General features: G+C 37.4%; 1 protein-coding gene across 2 annotated transcripts in view; it reads left to right on the top strand.

Annotated features, from left to right (window-relative positions):
- Nucleotides 1-20,980, top strand: part of NRG3 (neuregulin 3) — a 413,049-nt gene that overhangs the window by 98,452 nt on the left and 293,617 nt on the right. The window lies entirely within an intron of this gene.

Raw genomic sequence — 20,980 nt, 5'->3', positions numbered from 1 at the left:
AGGTAACAGCACAGAACCAAAGAGAAGAAATGAAGAAGAAAATCTCAGCCTTATAGCCCTGCTTTGCCATTTTTTTCTGTCTGCCTGACAGCTGATTAACATAAACCAAAATAGGGAATTTTTGAAAAAGAGTAAAATACAAGTTCCTGTTGTGTCCTATGCGTTCCTATTCCTACTTACATTTTGCATTTAACTATTATGCTTCTAATGCTATAATTGGTAGGAATCTAATCACATTGCATGAAGCTGTGTCTTTTTGAAGGAGTAATTTGCATTTAAACTCTTTTGGAGTGTATGCATTTTGTCTTTGATGTCCTTTGATTAGTAATTGCAGCTCTTGTTATCAAATGTTACATTTAAAGCAAAGCACTTTCATATGTTTCTGCTTACTTATATTTTCTGGGTAAGTCTTTTACATTCTATAGCTTGTCCTATTGAGGTAATCTAAATTATTTTTAAAAATATTCTCCTGTTTTTGAGAGTTGAATACAAGAACTTCACGTTTATACATCATACAGCGACGAATGTGAACCCATTGACTTCAGGCATAAAAAAATCCTGTGTTTTAAAACGTCCTGGATACACACATGCTCCCTCTTCCGATGCTCTTATAATGGTATATTTACTAGCTGTACAACTTTAAGTACACAACTATCAACAATATATTGCATATGGGTCTTGCAAGAGCGTAGGTTCTTATTTTCCCTCCTCCTGACTGGGGAGCAGAGTGGTGCCTCAGGTCAGGAAAGGTTCGAAAGCCTTACCTTGCCTGTTATGGTTCCTGAGTCCATATATTTAAGGCATCCTAAACATCACTGTGTCCATACTTAGTTTCCTCTGCTTCAGCTCATTCTTTTATTATCTATTATTATCACAAAGATATTTACATTCATAAAATTTTATTTCCAGGTTATCTTTCTGTTTCCAGAAATTTTATTTCTGTGTGTATTACATCTTAGTGTTTCCAGATTTTCCAGTAAAGTTAGTATATGAAGCCAATGTTGTACTTTACATCTACTATTTTGTTAAATAGTCCATATTTTTATAAAGAAAAACATAACTTGTTTAATGTTCTCACCTTCTGACATGAATGGGCTTTCTCGGTTCTTACATGGTAGAAAAATTGTGCAAAAAACTAGTAATACAACACTGAAATACAACATAAGCCATTTCACTGCTTGCCTAACATTTCCCTACTTATATCAGGAGGTCGATGTTAACACCAAATGCTGGAAAATAGTTTCTGAAAGGCACGGCTGTGTTTTGTTTATTCTGTCAGAAGTGACCAAAAAAAAGTTGCCTGAACTTTCTCAAAACAGCAATTTTAAAATTTGATTCCTCGGAGAACAAAACACCCATTTAATATATTACTTCATTTTCAGCAGGACTCTGTGCTTCCAGATTAATTTACATTTTAAATTGCCTTGAAAGCATTAATTTGCTGAGCTAACATGGGAAGTACAGATGAAAGAGCTATTTAGTTTATAAATGGTACCATCTAGTTTCAATCTATGAATGCTTAATGACTTTAAAATATATAAAGACTAATTGTCCTACAGATTTTGTAACCAGTCATGTTAGTAATGTTCAGTTGTGCTATTTGCAACTGTTATGTACATGATAAACATGGGTCAGCCATTTAAGTAACACTAACGACTTTGAATGAAATCAGCCCGGTTGAAAACTGCTGTGCCAAAATTATTCAACTCATATTAAAAAATGGTCAAGCATTAAAACAGCTACAAAGAACAAACTCATTGCAATACTTGTATCTATATTTAAAGTCTGAAAATGCAAACATTAGTTTGAAAATTGTATTAATTATTTTGAATTTGAATTATGGCTACAGCCAAGATGTTAGTTTGCATTTCTAAAGTATAATTTTTTGGTGTAACTCAAGTAAATTAGAGTACATGAATAAATCAGTCCCAAATGATGATGATGATAGTTTGTTTACATGCTAATATCTTATTATACCATATTACTTTACTTCCTTCTCCCATCTCTATTGTACGCTTTCAGTGTAAGAAATACTTGCTCATCTTTGATCCGTGTAACTTGTTTGATGGGCAGCACACAAAGAATCATTAATTGTTGGATCTTACTCATCATCAAGGTAAATAGTCGAAGAATAAAAATGAAATTCCTTAGTCCACCAAGCTCAGTGGCAGAATTTCCTGCAAGAAACTCCCAGGTTTACAGAGCCTAATGGACGTATTACTAGGGCAGGATATTAAAGTCCTCATCTCTTTATTTTTTTTTTTATACTGTTTTTACTTGTGCTTCCAACCTTCTCTGTCCTGTGGTGGGTGATAAAATCTGCTGCTTTGAACTGGGAAGCAGGAAGCAAGTTCTTTTGCAGACTGTGCCAAAAATATCCTTTACTGGAACTTTTAAAATAATTTCATCCTATTTTTTAAAGAATTGAAGGGTGTAATAGCATTGAAGTCCCCAGATATCATACTGTGTAAAAATAAATGGTACGCAGTGAGAAAAAAAAAAAAAAAGTCATTCTAAACATACTTGATGGTATGATTTCTGAGACCAGGCAGGTCAGAACAGTAGGCTCAGGAATGGTTTTATCGCTTTTCCTTTCATGTGCAAACCCAACAAAACATTATTTTGTATTTGTAGCTTTGGTATTCAGGAAATATGGAAAATAAGCAGGCCATTTTATCCTTAAAACCACCAGTCATGTTTACAGACTGTCTTGAGGTTTGAGGAAGCCTCCGCCAAAGGGGTCTGTGCTGCTCCTTTTAATAACCTGCGCATGATGGAGACTTTTTTTCACTCCACCTCTATCTGGTGGGGCATGAGTTTTGGGCTCTGAAAGCTGAAGTTAGATGAAAACTGGTTTGTATTACAGGACGGTCCATATTTTGCTGTGGTCCCTCTCTGTCATGTCTCAGATCATAAAGATCGCTTATGCCAAAGCATGTATTTAAACAAGTTTCTCTCTGTAGCAAGGATATCTCTGCTTGAATATACAGCTGGCTTCATGCCTTCGATTGGAGGCTTTTCTACTTTGACAGATAAACTGTATGTGAAAATTTTGCTTAATAATTGGTGCAAGTGCAAGTAAATACGATATAAAGCTGTATGTTGTTAAGAAAAATTGCAGTTACACGCAATGCCTCTTTCCCATGGAAGAAGTTCCTGTTGGGCTGGCCTTTTTTATGCTCATTTCTAGAGTGCTCTGTGGGAGGATTTTTTTAAAATCATCCATAACAGAGCAGATGTCAGAGCTGTGCCTAGCCATTAATAAAATCTACTGGCAGAAGAGGCAAGTTTTGTAACAAACTTTTGGATGGCAATCTCCATCACATCAGAAAATCTAATTGAGATTTGGGTTTAATCTATTTTCTTTGGACAAATATTTGTATATAAATTTAAAAAAACCCACGATATATTTCATGTTTTATCTGCAGTAAAAATCTTTTAATCCTGCGTATTTGATGAGTAAGAGTATCCTAAATCTATCATTTAAATTTATGGGTATGAATATAGAGGTAAGGAATAGATTAAGTTTGTTAATTGACTAATAATAAAGAGAAAAAGAAATGGTGCCTATAGGTACATATCTTCCCTTTGAAATTTATCCCAAACTTCATGGATGTAATGGACTCGTATGATTTGAAATGTAAGCGTATATTTAAATTGTTAGTTTTGATGAAAATGTTTTAGGTATTTGTAAAATTGTATACTAAATCATCCACAGTCAGGTCTGAATGTATTATTTCTAATTATTTATTTATTTAAACAGTTTTTTTTATTTATTGACTTTATTTATTGATTAGCTATGAGTGAATCCCATGCAGCTGGTGTGGTTTATCTTTAATTAGGCGTGCAGTAGGCAGTAAATGGTAAGAAGTGGTCTGTTCTCCCCCGCCACGATGAGGATGTTGTTGCTGCAGCAGACTCACAGATGGAGGTCATCATTGAAGTGAGCAGACGGGTTCTTGCTGGTTCTTGTTTCCTTTTTGCTCTGACCACGTCTTTTCTTCAGGGAGTTGTTTCTACATCCAAAATTTGCTGAAAACAGAAACAATCAGTGAGACTTATCGAAGTCCTGCTTTACAGTTTCTTCTCCAGGATGTCTAGTGAGATGAAGGTTTTGATATAAACCCATTTTATCTTTTGGTGAAAGGGGGCTGACCATATCTAATACCTTCTCCTCATGGAGGCAGCTTTTCCTGCCTGCTTGGGTGGGTGAGGATATACCAAACCTCTGTGAAAGAAGGCTTTGATGTGTCTCTGTTAATATCATTAATAAAATATTATTATGCAGATATATTATGTTTCCTTCCTGTTTGCGCTATCACTGCAACATGTAACCTTGAAGGATGAGTCGCCTATTCAAAATTAAAATCCTTGTCTTCTTAATGGAACGCATTTTCCTTTCTGCAGCTTGATAGCTAATACTTCAGTCTCAGTAGATTACTGACCTTGCCACCCAGGTGTGCCAGTGGTGTGTTTAAGTATTTGAACATTCGTAGAGGGATGCCTGATACACATGTTGCCAAAATTGCCCAGGTGAAGTTAATGTTGACCTTTATTACCTCTTTGACTGATGGCCAAGCTGCTGACCAGGCTCAGCTGTGCGGGGGCTGTGCAGAGAGGGATGGGGAACACCTGGGAGCCGGGCAGGCTGGGTGCTGCTGTTCCCCTGCCTCCATAGGAAACCTGCTGGGGAAAGTGTGGGGGCTTTTCACTTCTCTTAAAGAAAAATTAAAACTTGGATGACTAAAGGTATTGCTGGAGCCCTGACCTACGGACAGGTTCAGGATAGGCAATGTGACTTGTGGATTTGGAGACATCTTTCACCCTCAGAGAGATGAATTTGGTGATTTAAAAATGTGCATGGGTTTATTGCTGGTGTTAGAGCCATTGCAGCAGCCCCGGCAGAGGCTTACATTGTAATTTGAGCATGAAAGAAGAGCAGCCTGTGGATCCCATTGTAAGTAAGGGTTATTTTGTGTTGTGGTATTGTCATTTATTCTCTTATTACAGCTGTTTCTTTCCTTGCAGATCTTTTATGCTGAAGTGAGGTCTGGATGAATTGTTGTGGTAATGGCAGTAGGTGTTGGTTCCTCATATGTAACGTGGTAAATGTAAATACGCTGCTGTGCCTGGAGGGGGTTACAGTGCAGGAGAGATGATAGCAGGAAAAAGCGTTTAGTGCAAGCCACATAATCTACTGCCATTTAAAACCTGTGGATTGTCCCAGAAACAAACTGTAGTCCCTGGCAGTAGCAATAAGGAGAAAACTTACCGTGGGTATCTCTGTGCTGTGTCTGAGTAGCGGAAGCTGCTACCTCTGGCTTGCTACCGATGCTTCAAGCATAATGAAGACTGATGGTAGTGTTCTGCCTTTCTTACTACTCCTGTTGCTCCAGTGTTACGTGCCTGTAGCAGACAACCTGTTAAAATGCCAAACATGACTGAAGGTTTGCTACACAGCTACTGCAGTTACTTTTGATAGCAGGTTAGGAAACTTTAGGATGTAGTATGTCCTGCTGGGTGGTGGGTGTTGATATGTGTTGTAGTTTAACCCTAGCTGGCAGCTTGGACCACGTAGCCACTCATACAGTTCTCCCCTGTCCCCCAGAAGGGCAGGGAGAAGAGGGAGAAAAGGAGGGAGGGGAAAGGGAAAGAAAAAACTCATGGCTTGAGATAAAGACAGTTTAACAGAACATAACAGAAAAGGAAAATAACAATAATAATGATGACACAAGTCACTCTCACCACCCGGTGAATGGAATTCGTACCTTCCTGAGCAGCGATCGCAGATTGCCCCCTGCCCTCCCTGGCCAACCCCCACTTATGTCCTGAGCGTGACGTCTATGGTACAGAATATTCCATTGGCCATTCTGTTGTTCTGTCCTTGCTGCTTCTCAGCTTCTGTGGGAAACGGAAAAGAGTCCTTGAAACTTATAAATATTGCTTAGCCACAACTAGAACAATATGCGTTATTGACATTCATTTTACAGTAATTACTTGAAAGAAAATGGACTCTTTCCTGGCTGAAACCAGGGAAATATGTGTAAAGCCTGGTAAACTGCTAGGAAAATATTTTAATCTCTTGATTTTGTTGATTTCTTCATAAATATTAAAATATTACCAGAGTACACCTCTTAACAGTATCTAAAGTGATGAAGAGATTTACTGTACGGAGCCTGAATCTGTGTATGTTATTGGTGAAAGCTTTGCAGCTACTTTAGCTTTCATGGACAAGAGTTTTCCATCTCTGGGACTCTCCCTCTAACTCTGTGGCTATGGATAAAGCGGTTCGCTTCCCGATTCAGCATAGCTTTGTGACACGTTTGAAATGTAACTGTACGTAACTCACGGTAAGAGAAAACTCTCTTGTGTGTGGATCAGGGATACAATTTTGTCAACTGGCACCTGGAAGTCAGGGAAAAGAAGTAAATGGCCGTTTCTACACACAGGGCTGTGTAACAGGGATAAAATTGTATCTTCACTGGAATTGAATGCTAGAGAAAAGCTATCCTTTGTACAAAGCCAGTAAGGTTCCAATGTTTTTTTTTGTTTGTTTTAGAGTGAAAAGAAAAGGTGTTTACATTTCCCTATAAGAAGTTTTTGTCCTTCCATTTTATTTCTTAATGTAACTTGTTCCAATGTGAAAATTTCTCAGGTATGCTTTTAATCCAGACCAGAACAAATTACCCAAGCTTGTAGAGAAAAATAATAAAGTTATTTCATCATGTTGCTTTTTCTACATCATCAGAGTGTGAATTTAAAATTTATTTTGCTTAACTGCCAACTTAAATCCAGAAAAGCTTTCATAATACAAGACTCACTCTTCTATGTGATTCAAGATTCGCTCTACTGTAAATAGTCTAGCATAAAAATATGCATGACTTGAGAGAAAAAGCAGAAAAATTGATCAAGGAGATATTTTTGTAAATGCTCTTTAAACTCTATTTTTGAGAACACGTTGATGTAAAAGCTTCTAAATGAATTGGAAGATCCTGAAATGTGGCTGATACAACACTATACTAAATGTTCACAATTTGGGAAAGTAGGTTTTACAAACTGAATTTCTCTGTCCTCTCTTTCTTTTCTTTTCTTTTCTTTTTTTTTTTTTTTGTTTTGTTTTCCCAGCTCTATCCATCAGTCTTTACTCATATGTGATACCTGAGAAGTCAGGGAAGATGAGTAATTGGAAAGACTATAAAGGATCATACTTGCAAATTAAGTGCTAGTTTCTGATGTAAGGTGCAATCTTCAGCAAGGATAGTTAAAGTAGGGTAATCCTGGGAAACACTCGGAGAAAAACATTTCTGAGGTGCAATTTCTTCTCTGCTGCTTGTTTCATTTGAGGTTGTCTAAATCAAATTATTGCTGGGAATAGATTATGGAGCCTTTCCTACCACAAAAAGACCTTATAAGCTCTGCTTTTATTGGCTGCTCTGCAGAGACAGAAAACTACTGGTATTTATGTATTCCTTTCATGGGATTCAAAGTTTACATATGAAATGCAGATGTATAGTTGTTTGGGGTTTTGTTTGTTTGTTTGTTTTCCCCCCTTATTTGGACAAGTAGAAAAATAGTTTGCTAGCTGGTTTGGGGGATATTTTGGGGGATCAAGCAAGGACAGAGAACATGAGTGAAAAGCAAGGGTTTTATCTAAAGTTTGTAGTTTTTCAAACAGTATAAGCTTATGAAATGCAATCACAGATTGAACTTAATCTTCCTTGGTTTTATGCGTATTTAACATTGGTTAACTCTACAGCACATACTTAAGTAATATGAAAAAATAAAATCCCTCCTAGAGAGCAAAGATAATATCCTAATGAATATGTCTAATATCCTGCATGGTGTTCAGTATATCACCATAATGATTAAATAGACAGAAGTGGATGCCTTAAGAACCCATCTTGTGTGCCCCGTGCTGCACCAGATCTCACAGGCCTGTCTTGTAAACGCTAATTAAAACTATATTGCAATAAAGAGAAATGTTGCAATAAAGAGATGTGATTCAGTGCTAACAAGTACCTGTTAATGTTACTTCTTGTTTATGATGGAGAGATTTAATCATAACCTAATGTAGTATCTGCACTATTGAGCACCACCGTAGATGTCCACATGGCTCTGTGGACACGTTGAGGAGCCAGCAGTTAACCTGATACTAACACGCACTTTTCCTAAAAATGGGTACTGTTTCGCTTGATTCAAGAGATGTTTTTCAGACCAAGTTGCTGTATGTAGACTGCATGTCCATATTGATATAGATTGAAATCTGAGATACTGCCTCTATGAAATGAATGATGCTCTCTAGCGCTCGGCCTGCGCCTAAGCGGAGGTTCAGCTTAGAGTGACTTTGAGACGGCTTCCCCTGGTAAGTGGAGAACAAGTGAACTGCTTAGGTGGCAGTTTAGACACAAGGCTGTGGGTGAGAAAAGTCATCCAACTTTGTCTTGCGTTAATTAACAAAAACCTGCAGGGGCTAATGTGACTGAAAAGAAGCTTTTTTTTTTTTTTTGGAGTTGTCAATACCAAATAAGTAGAACAAGTCAGGCGTTTTGTTTAAAATTAATTTTTCATCAAAATAGTGTGGAACTTGACTCATGCTGATGAAGTTTAGGTAAACACTCTCTCATACTCTCTGTACGCTTGTTTAGCATTCAGCTGTTTTTGCCATACGGGTTTCTGAGCTTCATAGATGGACCTATGCTTTCCTTGTCTAAAATAACCCTTCCTTTATTTAAAATAGGCATAAAAGTACCCTGAAGTGCTTATGACAATATATGTATACACACATGTGGATGTAAATGGCCTGTGAAAAGGGACTCCAGAAGATAAAGGAGCTTTTTGTTCCTGATCCTAAAGAAGAAAGAAAACAGAGTGCTGGATGAAATAAGTGGTTAGTTTCTAGATGCTCACATTTTGTAATTACGCAGTTGAAATATGTCGGCATCAAAACCTTTGACGGTTAATAGTCCCAGATCAAAACATCTTTCTTAAATAGCAAAAATGGAATCATAAGTTTGGCTATTGACTTCCGTAATCCTGGTTTTCAGTATTCTTTTCAACTTAAACTTTCCAGACTGTGATTTTGCTGTTCTCTTCTAGCTGTTGCTATCGCAACTCTAACAATTATCATATAGCTGCTGTCATATCACATGCAGAATGTTTAGGCTGTATTCCTGCAACATAGCGTTAAGGTAGGCAAAAAGAATTGGACTGAAGTCAGTTACTCAACAGAATATTTTGTATGTTTTATATTAAAAGCTGTGAGGCTCTGGCTTCGGATGTCAATGAATATCGTAAGCACTTTAGTTCTGTAATTGGAACTATGTGGGCATTTATTCTAGCCTTTGAATATAGAATATAGCTGCTGATAACATCCAGGTGGACATGGCAACTTAAGTCCTTGTAATTTTGCAAGAACTGTTAACTTTATGGGAGTTTCTTTTTAACAATGGTAGCTCAGTTTTCCTGCAACTCATTTTAAGTCTTGTGTTTTGCTAATAGTTTAGCTGGCTATGCACTATTATGCACTATTAACAAGGTGCATATTTAGAAAAAGCTATGTAAAGATTATAAGAAGGGTGGAGGAATTTTCCAAATCTTGTTCACCACGAGTTGGGTGATGGTAAGTGATCACATGTAATGGGTGAACCATCAGTTCATACTGATAGTAAAGTAAACTTAAATATCTGCTATAAACAGGGTTTCTGTGCCATAGAAAATTGTAATACTAAAAATATGGTCACAGTTCAGTCACAAAAACATAAAAATCCAAATGCAAGCCAATGCAATATCAAATCAAGCAGTGGTACAGAATGTGTGCTTTGGGGTTTTGCTTGATTTTAGTTCTGAGAGTTCTGCCTTTCTGTTCCTGAAGCCAAAGTTCTTGTGCAACCTTCCAAACGACACCAGCCATGCTGTTTGGATGTTTCTGCTAGTGGCAGTTTTTCCCCCACAAGTATTATTCCTATCGATAGATCTAGCCCAAGAGAACAGGTAGGATATTGGCTCATAGAAGTATACCAGTGTTTTTTAGGGGCTAAACGCCAACTGAGACAAATGGGAATTTTTATTCAGTATATTCAGAAGTTGTCTTGTTGTAGTACCCGCTGTTACTGACTTAATAAACCCAGGACCAGTCTCTTTTCCAGTAATAAGTGAGGAGGTAACAGAGCATTTCTGCTTGTAAATTCTTCATCCTATGAGCAGTAATGATTGAATAGTTAACTTTTTATTTTTTTATATATATATATGTGTGTTTTTTCTTTTAAGGTGTTTAGTGGTTTAATGTATGAGTTTTCTTTACAGGGCTGCATCTTACTTCTTAACTGAAAAATTGTGCTTGTAACTAATATGGATGCTTGAATCATTCATTTCAGTTTCATAGCTCAGGCCTCATTTCAACTATTACAACAATTTATTAGCTTTAATCTTTTCCCACAAATACTCATTTTTAAAGACCAGTTCTCTACTTAAACCATTTATATAAAAATTAAAGCAGTATTTTATGTGTAAACAGTACAAGAAAATGCTAGTAAAAGCAAATGAAACCCGAAATCTTGCCTTTTTTAGCTGTTGTTACTGTTTAACAAAAGCAAAAGCACAGCTTTGCAGTCAACTGTTCTTAATCCAACCTGACACGTGTCTGTTTCCAATATACATTGAATGATGCAGTACATAGAGAGGGAACACCTTAATCATTTTTAGCCATAAATTTTTAATAGCTTTTTAACTAACTGAGAGAGGGAGGGGGAGAAGACAAGCTAATGAAGGAAGGCTGTGCGTGACGTGGAAAGATAGTCTCATATAAATTTTGACTGCATGATACTATAGTGAAGAGAAGTAGACTGGAACCAAATCCAAAAATATTAAACGTTTCTGGGCAATGCCTAATTTGTTGTCTGCTCTCATAGGAGACTTCGGGACCAAGTAAGCTAAGAGTGTTGTTTAAAGTATGGAACAGAAGAGCTGGACTAATTGGAAAAATAATACTATACTGGGGTTTGGCCCATCTAAAATGTATGGCTTATGTAGCTGGCTTCTGGTATAGCTACTCTTATGCTATTTCTGTTGCCCATTTTTATGCCTCCTGTTGCAGGGCGGGGATTCTGCTAAAGGAATGAGCCACTGATAACCGAAACTTGAACAAGATGTGCTTAAATCTTTAAGCTGCCATGCAGAGAAACTATCCAGTATAAATTCTCTGTAGTTACTTGCCTTGCTGTATTGCTTCTGATACCGCGTTCTTGGCTGTGGATGATGGCACTCACCTCCTTTGAGCGTAATAGCTGAGTAGGTGTAGAATGTGCAGCAGTGGCAGATTCCAAGAGCATTTTCTGTAAAGCAGCGTAATAAAATATTTACAAGATTTGATGTAATGAACTAGGCAATTATGTGTGAATTGTACTGTCTTTAGTTGGTTAGAATAGGCAGCCCGCAAGCATTTACAGAAGCTCCTTTAGCACAGTTTCAAAATCATGTTTTATGGAGCGAGAATATTGTTACCTTCTAGGTGAGGTTTCATTTCATCACAGTGCTTATGATGGAGCACACAAATATTTACAGTCGAACTTGGGGAAAAAAGGAGGTCAAGAATTTTATTAACGCTTATAAATGAACTTATATATAAGGATGCGTGCATCTTGAACTTGCCAGAGATGATAGAGCAGGGGATGAGCTTCTCATTTTGGAAGGTTGCGGGCAATTTCACTTTCTCCAGATACCTTTCACCTGCCTTTCAATGCTTTTGGTGTGAAACTGCAGGAATCTCTCACCTTCCCTGCTTAGCTGGTCATCTTTCTGGAAAGCCTGTGCTGCCTGGCTGTTATTTAGAGCCTTGTCCACTTTATTCTTGCAGCTTCTACGCTTACATTATAAACGTGTGCAAATACCAGCATGTGCTGTATTTCTTGGAGCACAATTGAACTGACCGATTTTCTGGGGTCAGGATAAGGTTTTTTGTTTTCACAGATGTGACAAACCTGGTTGTATTCTAGTATGTTACCCAGTCCTTCGTTTATTAGGCAAAGGGGTGCAAATCTCACCCAATAGGCTATAACATGCTACCTATGTTGTATTGGAAAATGAGAGAGAATTTGGTTCAACCCTCTAAGACCCGAGATAGTGGTCTAACAGTGCAAAGAGCAACTAACTAGTTCTGCTATAACTTTATTTTTGGCTATGTAATAATACTATATACATTCACTTAGAAGTATTTTACTGAACTAATCAGAGAAAAGGACCTTAAATGTTAGAACTGAGACTGCCAGTTCTGACATGGACTTCTAATGTAAAATTGCCCAAATACTTTAATGTCCGAACTGCTCAGTTCCAAAAGAAATTGATTCATCTTTCATCAGTCTTTCTCTGTATCACTTTTACTCTAACACTGTAATCTTCTCAAGGCAGTCGGTAAAATGCTTTGATGATCATGTTAGCCACTTGGTATTGCTGTCTGAAGTTACAATCAGCTGCTTGTTTGAAGAAGTTAACTGGGCCACTGAATGCAGCGTCTTTTTGGGCAGAGAAATTTTACTGAATTGACTATTCTGCATTCTCTTCTCTCTCTCTGACTGTTTTTGATTCTGTGTAGAAGGGATGTATGTGCAAGTATGTTTATTAAGAATGTTGTGTCTAGCTTTATTTATAAATGAAAAAAGGAAAATGGCCTATCTACACCTTTTATTGTTCCACTAGCCTGAGATATGCTATCCTATTTTTCACTGTTCTAGAATGATCATAAAATGCAACCACAGATATCTGCAACTAGTACTGCAAGGACATCTTAATTGGAGTTTGATCCCTTTAACTGTTAAACTTTCCTCTGCACATTGATGTCTTTCTCCTCTGTGACCTCACCTAATGGGAATGAAGCTGCCAAACCGTAGTCTGTGGGAATATTTGTTAGGGAAGTACTGGCCTGCATTTAGACTCTTCAAAATGCAGCCCAATCAGCTCAAGACTGGGGGTCTTTGGTCATCATCAGTTTGCAATGTATGGGTTTACAATTGGAAAATGGGGAGCAGGGGCTGGTGGTGGACTACTGTTGTATCATCATTACCTGAAGAAAAAAAGAAAATTTAAATTTGTTTGTGAAACCATAGAAATTGGAACCCCTGACATCCTCCTTTTTGTTAAATGCTACTAGTGTTACCCTGATTAAAATCTTTCAATTCCTCAATGTGTTCAACCTCCTCATAATTTGTGACCTGCATTTATGAGAGAAGTTACATTAATGCCTCTTCAGTCCCACTGCTCAGTTATTTTAATGTTCATCATTCTGGCAGTTTTTCCTATTAGAATATGCCATCTTAGATCACGTGAAGCTCTTGCTTGGGCAGATAGTGAAACTGAGCTCTCTGAACTGATCCCTCTCAAAAGATAGAATTGAATGCGTTTCTGAGTGAGTGTCTTTGAAGTCTGAGTGTGTTACGGAATAATAAGTTACATTTTGGGGTTTTGTTTGGTAAGAGAAAGAGATTCTAGTTTGTGTTGCTAAAATGCAATGGCTAATGAGATCCTGAGGTCTGGCCACGCTGCTGACAAGTATGAGTGCAAACATCATCTAGCTCAGGTTTCAAGAACAGCTTAGATAGCCGTTCCAAGCTCTCTGTCTAGTGGCAAAGCCACTTGCCCATCACATGGGTGAGAAACTTCGTGGCTGTCACAGATTCCACGCTCTTGCAATTAAATTGCGGCTGTTGTGTTTGGAACTGGAGATTTTCAAAAGTGACTTGGGCAAACAAGGTGCCGGTGCCAATGCACTCTGAAAACTTGTAAATCATTTAGAGAATCTCATAGGGATGGTTGCCTTGCCCGCGCCCCCCTGCCCCTACCCAGGTTTGCTCAGTAGAACTAGATGAGAACTTTGGGTTACTTTTTTTTTTTTTTTTATTACCCCCCTGCAGGATATTTATGGAAAAAGTCAGTTTTGCTGAAATGATATAATCAAAACTTCAGCAACATTTTGTAAGCACCAAAATTCTGTAACTGTTTAGAATAGGAAGTTTTGAAGCTACTAGAGGAACTGAAGCATGTGTTCAGGAAAATGGAGGAAGACTTGGCTGAACTACCTTAGTGGAAGTTCGGGTAGACAATGCAAACAAGGAAAGATCTTGCAACCCTTTCTGGTTTCTGCTGAAGCTTAGATGGAGTTAGTACTTTTTGGCCAGAATATTTGTTTCTTCTGACAAATCAGGTGACTTAAACCCACGGCATAGTATCCTCATGGAGTTCTAATTGAATAGGCAAAAATTGTGCCAATATGAATGAGTAATAAGAGAATGTTTTCAAAGAATAAAAATATCTGTCTGTGACAAAGCTAAAAAAGCATATTTACAAAATCTTCAGGTGTGTATTTATCCGAAGGTTCTGGAGAAGGATGGGGTTACTTGTAGGCATGGCAGACTGAAGGTGTTCCAGCTCTTTGACTGGAAGCATTTGGTGCCATCAGGATGTAGGTGTACCAGTAAATGGATTTCTGTTTCCAAGGGTTTTTATCTACTCTTTCAAAATCTGTGCATTTATTAACATACTTTGTTAGAACAAATAGGCAAATATTACTTTAACAGTGAGCAGAACCTGCCAATTCAAAATAAGTGTGAATACTTCCCCGCTGGAAAGATAATTCTCTAATTAGCCTCCAACCATTCAGTGATTGAAAATTTGTGGATGCAAATAATTTTCAGATTACTTAAGTCACTTAAAAATAAAATAAAGGATTCCTGCAGAGCTGGTAGAACTTATTTGCAGCTGAAGTGTTTCTGACTCAGGATCACATCTGGCAGGAGGAAAACATATTCATTCTCCTTATTATCTTACACACAGCATGTGCCAGACTGATGAAAGAAACACATGTAGAGGTAATTCTTTCCAGTATTGAAATGTGCATGTTTTATTGGGGGAATAGAGGGAGGGAGACAGGAAAGGGGATCAGGGAAGTAATACGTTGGCCTCTTACATTTTCCTCTTGTTGATTCTTCCGTTCCTGTTTTCCTCAAAGCTTCTACAGTTGGTGACAATGCCTGTCACTGGGTTCTCTCTTGCATAGTGACCATGCCTTTTAGTTAAGGAAATGTCCCACTTTGTCTCCCTCTGATGGCGAAGCCACCTGTCATCTCCGACAGCCTGCTCAAGCAGTAGGGGTCAGGGAGTTATTTCTTCTGGCTTCAAAGCCTGAGGTCAGTTTTTGCAAGAACTGCTGTGGCCAGTTTTGGCAGTTTTTAGTGTTTACTGGCATATGGAACAATGCTGTTCAAGGGATACTGAAAAAAAAAGCCACATGTCAATACTTGTTTGACAATATTTCTATTATATTGTCTTTGTTGTCTTTATCTTACCAGGACATTAATTTGGAATCATTGTACTGGTATCTTTTTATATTACTTTTATCAAGCTTTTTGTCTTCTGGATTTTTGCCTTTTAAAAATGCTGTGCAATACATTTTTATATTTTTATGGAAAATACCTTTATTAGGAGCTCTAGTTTAATTACCTGTTCTTTACTGTGAAGTCAAAAGATTTTTTCACTCCAGCTGGTGGTCTGTTGATAGCATACCACTTAAAATGATTCATAAATGTATGTCTCGGTGACAGATTCACTCTAGGCAGGCTCTTCATGAAATCTTCTTCTTGTCATTTAGTGTATATTTTAAAATAGAAAGTGTTGAAGATCTCAGCAACCTACGTTTTAAGTGGCTGTTAAATCCATTGCAGCTTGAATTTTAATTGTACGTCATCAACAAGGAAGCCAGTTAGACTTGCCGGTAGGATCACGTTGCCTACTGTGCTTTGGCAGTACTAGTGCAGCTTGGGACCACCTTGCATGTCAGTCCTGGGCACAGGATAAGCAGTCTGCCAAAATCCAGATTGCCTGAGGTAAGAATAGCTCCAGGAGGATAGCTGGTGTAGGATGGAAAACGTGTTGAGATGTCTCCTGGATGTGGCTTACCACGTGCTAGGGGACACATGGCATTGCATTGTGTGGGTGAGGAAGAAGGTTAAAGCAAATAGAACGCTTGGTTTCATTTTGTCCACGTTGCTGCTGGTGTGGATGGCTCTGCAATGGAGCTGTACAGCCAAAGAGCTCAGTGTTTGCAAGAGGAGCGTACGTGCAGAGAAAAATCATCTCAGCTGCAAGAAGGGAAGGCATAACTGAGAAGAGGATATGTCTGAAAGTGGGAGATCCAGTTAAATGGCCTTTGGCCCTGTCACTTGAAGGTGTGAAAGAAAAGAGCAGTGGCAAAGCTTGAGCAGTGGCCAAGGTCATCCCACCTGGAGATGGGCACAGGCGCTTCTGCATTCATGTGCACTAGAGCTCCTTGTTCCTTTTCCAACATAATCACTTCTTGGACCAAGGACATTTTATAATGCTAGATACAGTTTATGCCTTGAATTATATATAGTTTGGTTACAAAGAACGTTGCAGCCTGTCACTGTGTATTCCTCTTCAGTGCCCGTGTCATCCCTCACCTGCATGTCGGAGTTGATAAACAGGGCTGTTTCTTGTGTCTTTATTGTCAAAAACATCTTACCGTACAGCTTTGCTTATACCTTCTTTGTGCTCAGATTGAGGGCTTGTAATGTACGTACTTAGTTTTCAAAATATTCCATGATTATCATCTCTCTCCCATTCTTATCAGCCAAAAGTTAGTATGACTATCCTAAAAGCTGGCAAAGGCAGGTGTTGCTCAATATAAGCATTATAAGTGTTGTTTCTGTAAGAAGACTTTGAAACGAATAAAATTTGTTTCTGGTAAAAGATTTTTTTCCCCCTGCTGTATTGCTTGTAAATTCATAATTGCTTTTAATATATAAAACATTAAAAGAAATTTGCTGTAGTAAAAACAGGTGTAGGCTAATTAAATTAGAAGACTTGAACATTCATTATAATTATATTTTAATTGTTTTTATGATCTTAAAGCAACTCCTACTACCGTGTATGTGATGCAGAGGTTGATGTTTGCAATATTAGATAATGGCAATATTAGATCAAAGCTGTTTGCATCTTTCAATTACTCTGCGCAGTACTGCTGAATTTTCAATTACAGTCGTAGTACATTAGTACCGTTGAGTATGCTGCCTTTTCCGTACATAAACTGGTCCTATAGTGTCACATAACCTGTAGTGCAAGAGAGCTCATTTATTCGAAAGAAATAGAACTGACATGATTTAATTGAGAAAGAATCAATTTCTATTTACATTGTAGTTTTCAAGAAACGTAGCCTGTAAAACCATCAACCCTGTTTCCTAGCAGGTTCAGATATAGTTACTTCCTTCCACATAATTATGAAGAAGTCTGCCCAGAACTCTTTCACACGGTGTCCGACTCTGACCTGTTACAGCTTGCTTCCTTAATTTGCAGGATCTCGCTCATCTTCTCAAGCGAGGGAAGGAACAAGTCCACCTTGGATTCCTTGCACTGAAAATACTGTTCTGGTACAAAATTAATATCTTCAAATTGCTTCCACTGTGTTCTCTTTTAGTAATGATTTCTTGTTTCTGTGTGTGCTGTCCTCAGCTGCTCAGCTCATACTAGAATGACAAGTCTCTATTTTCTTCAGCTTTTTTTTTTTTTAAACTTTCTGCCAGAAATGTCAATATGTTATAGCTTTCATTCACTATAGTAAATTTGGCTGCAAGCAAAAAGAATTGATTTTTGTCCAGGCCACCTTTCCTTCAGTCTTATCACAGTGTGTAGCCTAAAGACTATGGCTAGATGAAAGTTTTGTGTTCCATGCTTCATAAAAGCAGCATAAGTACTTTAAGCCTCCAAATTCTGCAGTAAATAGGGCAGAGGGCCTTCTGTCACCTTTTGCATGTTGTCTGTGAGAAACCTCTAAGCTGCTTCCAAGTAAGGTTTGACTTCTTTTTAGATATGCTCATTTTGATTCTCTTTTGAAATCCATTAAAAATGAGAGCTGGAGGAAATCCTAAGGAGTGATTTGCTCTTTGTTGTGTCCCGATGAGAACTCGTTTCAGCAGTGCTTTTGTTGATTTAGTGACATTCAAATACACCCTTTATTTCCAGAATTATTTTGCTATGCTCTTAATCTGTAAAGCTGCAAATATTTGTACAAAGGTGCCTTCAAGACAAAGTGACCTCTCTATGCTGTCCTGCTGTGGAGCAGTTTCTACCTTCAATCTCATCACACCAGTGCGGCCCCCAAAATCAAGTCCCACTGAAGAGGGTTTGTAGTTGTAAAAGACTGTGTATTTTTTACATTTTCTTCTCCCTTAAAGTGTGTTGGTTCTGAGTTGATAACTCCAGATAGCTCACTTAAATATTTTTCTTGGTCACCGTAAGATACATCAAGACAATATTGAATTTGTTGTGTTTTAATGTACTGGGTAAGGGTTGAAAATAAACATAGATCTCAGAATGTATAAAGTAAATTACAAGAAAAAATATTCTCCAGTAGTTTTCTCACATAAAGCCTACAGTTAAATACAAATAAGCAGAGAAGGCTTTAGTTCATGTAATCCTTCTTTGTAATCAGTGGCTACAATCATTAGGAAAACAATGCTAAAATTATATTTGCACATGTTTTTAAATGTGAAATAGAGAAAAAAGGATTAGAATTGAAATGAAGAATGCAGCACTAATGTATATGCTGACCAAAAGCTTTACATAATCAAGCAGGAAATAATTATTTCAAAATAGAAAATGATAGATTTTTTTTTTTTATAACTCTTCTCGTTTATCAGTAGAAAAATTGATAACTTTTAAATGAGAAGGGTATGAGTAAAAAGCCAGTTTTAGCCAGTTTATAAGGCTGCCTTTTTTGGTGTTTCCCAACTTCATCTGTGTGTGTTACTTATGAAATCAGGCCTGAAAACTTCACTTGTGTGGAGGAAAAAATAACCTAAACCAGCCAAAGTCTGTATTCCGCTTCCATAAGTCTTATTAGAGCTGATTAGAAATAAATCAATCCATTTGCCTTTGGTATGATCTATGCATTCCCTGCTGCTTTTGTCAATCAAATCAAATGTGACACTCTAAATATCTTAGACACACTGTAGAAAGTCCACCTCTCTTCTAACACAAGTGGATCAACCTTTGCTGTGTGTTTCCGTGTATGCAGCCACAGATACACACGTACAAATCGCGCTGTTTATCTGTTGTGAAATTCAGCCTAATTCTGTGTGATTGCATAGCACCCGCGTGTTGCCTAACCCTTATTTTTAAGGACATTTGATACACTTAAGTGATTAAGGATTAGTGCTGAGATGACTTGTCACCTGTTATCATTTGAATAAATTCAGCACATATCATAATGTAGCTTCCCATGGGAGCAGTTTATGTTACTTACTCTGAAGTCACTGAGCCTAGGAATTAAAAAATTCAGCAGAGCATATAGGGCAATTGACTTATGAAAAATCTGATCTAAAAACCAGTAGAAGCTTGGTGGTCTGAAAAGGGCAAATTAACTTCTTGTAACACCCAACCATGGCTGGGTTGGAAATGGTTTAAAGACACATTTTATGAAAGTGCCTATTCCACAAAAATCACGTGACCCTTACCTTGTTAAACACTTTTTTCAAAAGTAATGTGCAATTTTGATTTTTCCGACGTCTGTTAGTTTAGAAGATTTTTATGATTATGCAGAATATTATGTAATGTTAATTGCTGTTGCCATCTCTATGTAGCCTTTCAAGGAGACGGGTATTAAGAAAATAATATTTAAATCCATTTTACATTATAAATATTAGGGGTAAATCACATATGATACAGAGTGTAGTATAGTGCTGTGGGATCATCTATATCCCAATTAACGCCTCCCTATGAGATTCTATTGTGCTTATTAAATTCTAACTCCGTTCCATAAGCTTTGCTTTTTGCTTGGATGAGGGTATGCAACAAAGGCAATTTAACTTTCTTTGAAATGTATCAGGATAGATACTGAAGGTAATCTAGATGGCATGAACAGAGAAAAAGAGAAGGTATTTTGAGTATCATTAAGTTTCTCTTGAAACAGAATTCAGTAATGTAGAATGGTTCCTTATCTTTAACACTTCCTAAACAAGTCACATAATTTTTAGAATTTAACTCTAGGGAAGTTAATTCAGCAAATTATTAGTAGGTATGGAATGATTTGTAAGTAAATTTTTGTACCTTTCATCTATTTTCAGAACTTGTATTTTCACCAGCTTCAATGAGAGTTCCATATAGAAGATCCATACAAAAATTATTCTATAAATAATGGTGGGACTGTAGGTATTGTATTGCTTGACAAACTGAATGTGTATCTCTGAAGTGTGATTGTATCTACACTTTTTTTACCATAAACTCAGTGACTAGGAAATCCAATGAGACCATGTAGAAAGGCAGGGATTGCTGGAAGGCAAGTTTGTGATAAGCGTTCAAGATTAAACAATGTCGCTGAAAAGATGATGTAATGGCGAGGCTACGTACAGCTTTTGTATAAGTTCTTGTCTTGTAGACTTGTTGACCATTTGTGATGTTGCCTACATAGACTAAGTAGTCCCGAATAAATTCAGCCAGACTTCCTATAAAACTGTGGATTTTTTTGCATATATAGAAGTGCTTTAAAAAAAAAAAAGCACAGGGAGATCTGTATCCTGTTCAACCAGAGGGGCCACAAAGCACACACACAAAAGAATCTATGCTTTGACAAGACTTGTTCCTTAATTATCCATCGCGGAGGAGTTTAAAAAGAAAAAACGCAGTCACGTAAGCCACATGCAGTCAACATTCAAACCTCAGTAGGTCTGTCCGAAGCTATTATAAACTGTCTCATTCTTATGTTTCCTTTAAGGATGTTCAAGTGAATTGTTTTGAGCTTTGAGAGAAAATTATTTTTAGTTTTGATTGTAAATCATAAGATCTTTCCCTCCTCATGATTAATAGGATAAGCTGCTTGAGTGACCGCTTGATTTAGTCATTTAATTTTTAAGATTTGGGAACTGCTTGGAGAGTATTGGTAACTAAATTTGTTCACAGTATGAGAGGTATTTATAATTACAGC

Source organism: Larus michahellis, chromosome 6 (genome assembly GCF_964199755.1).
Source record: "Larus michahellis chromosome 6, bLarMic1.1, whole genome shotgun sequence".
NCBI classification, from domain to species: Eukaryota; Metazoa; Chordata; class Aves; order Charadriiformes; family Laridae; genus Larus; species Larus michahellis.
This window is presented reverse-complemented; position numbering and strand designations above follow the sequence as displayed.